The sequence below is a fragment of the Octopus bimaculoides genome, chromosome 3, assembly GCF_001194135.2.
Source record: "Octopus bimaculoides isolate UCB-OBI-ISO-001 chromosome 3, ASM119413v2, whole genome shotgun sequence".
Lineage (NCBI taxonomy): Eukaryota > Metazoa > Mollusca > Cephalopoda > Octopoda > Octopodidae > Octopus > Octopus bimaculoides.
In genome coordinates, this window is record NC_068983.1 from 69959603 (window position 1) to 69961469 (window position 1867).

The following is a 1867-nucleotide window of genomic DNA, read 5'->3' on the forward strand; positions in this document are numbered from 1 at the left end:
TATATATATATATGTATATATATATATATATGTATATATATGTGTGAGTGTATGTGTGTGTGTATGAATGTATGTTTGTCTGTATATCTGTATGTATGTATATGAGTGAAATAAACCTTAGAGTTGCTTTGACCCTCACAGAAACTGCAGGAGCTGCTTAGAGTTTCTGCAAGCTCTTCTAAAACCACTGCAATCTTGAAAATCATTTCATATCACCAGGAGGTATCTCGGGGTCACAAACATTTTGCCCCTTAGTCTGTACTCTTTACACGAGTTGGGCAGTGAAGACAGAAAATAATCTTCACCTGAAGAATGGTTCCACCTGCGGTCTCTTATCAACTGTAGCTACATTGATCTTATTTCAGCTGCTGTGCTTGCCTCCCTGGTGGCTTTTTTCAGCTGTCTGGGTTTCAGACCTCTCTTCTGCAGGAACTATTACACCAATGCACAAGGAAAAATGAGACTGCATGCCATCCTTGCGAAGGGCCTCACTGCCCAAGTTGTGGTATTTTTTTTTTTTATCTGATGGGAAATATCGAGTTGGTCCTACCAGGGCACTGTGAATTAAAACCAAGATTATTGCATTTGTACTTCTGGAGAAAAAAAACATGTCTACTTAGAGTGATGTTACCTCTACCTCCTTTGAGAAGATGAATCTACGGTTCATGTCTATGTGCATCTCTTGGTTTGAGGCTGAATGCAAAATAGAAAACTGGTTCCCTGCTATAGTTTTCATCTTGGGAGTTTTGTTGTCTTCTCTTAGGAATCTGATAAAACTTTGGTGGTGCTGGCTAGTGTTAGTTAGCATTCATTCTTTGCAGATGACACATACCTAAATATATATCATATATAATATCAATTTCACATATATATATACATATATTTGTCTCACCCATGCCAGCATGGAAGGCAGACGTTAAATGATAATAATAATGATGGGCACCCATGCCAACCTCTCCTTCATTGGACACTAAACTCGGCTTGTGAAGACCTGTTGGGGGCAACTGGAATTGAAATCGTGATGGCACCTGTACCAGTGGAGCGCTAAGAGCACTGTCCGAGCGTGATCATTGCCAGAGCAGCTGTCTGGCTTCCATGGCAGTGGCATGTAAATAGCACCATTTGAGTGTGATCATTATCAGCATCACCTTACTGGCACTTGTGACAATGGCACTTGAAAAAGCATTCGAGCGAGGTCGTTGCCAGTGCCGCTGGACTGGCTCCTGTGCAGGTGGCACATAAAATATACCATTTTGAGTGTGGCCGTTGCCAGTACCGCAGTATATTGGATATATATTATCCCTTAGTGGGTTGAATTCTCCATCCCTAACTCTCTTGGATTATATATATATGGGAGAATTTACGAAAAAAACAAGAGACGAAGACAGGTGGTGTAAACAAATGGATGTATTAGTTTAGCGCTCAGGAATAGAGAAAGTCTTTGACATTTCGAGCCTACGCTCTTCAACTGAAAGGAACACAGAAAGAAACAAGGAGAAAAAATATATAAATGTAGTGGTCAGCGATCTATACATGACAGGCTTCTTTCAGTTTCTGTTCACCAAATCCACTCATAAGGCTTTGGTCGGCCTGAGGCTATAGTAGAAGACACTTGCCCAAGGTGCCACGCAGTGGGACTGAACCCGGAACCATGTGGTTGGTAAGCAAGCTACTAACCACACAGCCACTCCTGCGCCTATAGAAAAATATGGAACACTTCATGAATTTGAGTGTCATCCTTGCGCAGGGACCATGCTAATCTTCTCTGTATCGTTCCAATGTTAGAATATATACCGCCATATGCCTCTATATGTTTATATATACATATATATATATATATATATATATATATATATATATATATATA

The 1867-nt window shown here is 40.3% G+C and overlaps 1 protein-coding gene and 1 pseudogene across 4 annotated transcripts in view; one reads left to right on the plus strand and one right to left on the minus strand.

The window, feature by feature from the left end:
• The window catches only part of LOC106883361 (regulator of G-protein signaling 7), a 483378-nt gene that overhangs the window by 3797 nt on the left and 477714 nt on the right, over positions 1-1867 (plus strand). The window lies entirely within an intron of this gene.
• LOC128247450 (U6 spliceosomal RNA) lies at positions 1703-1802 on the minus strand (annotated as a pseudogene).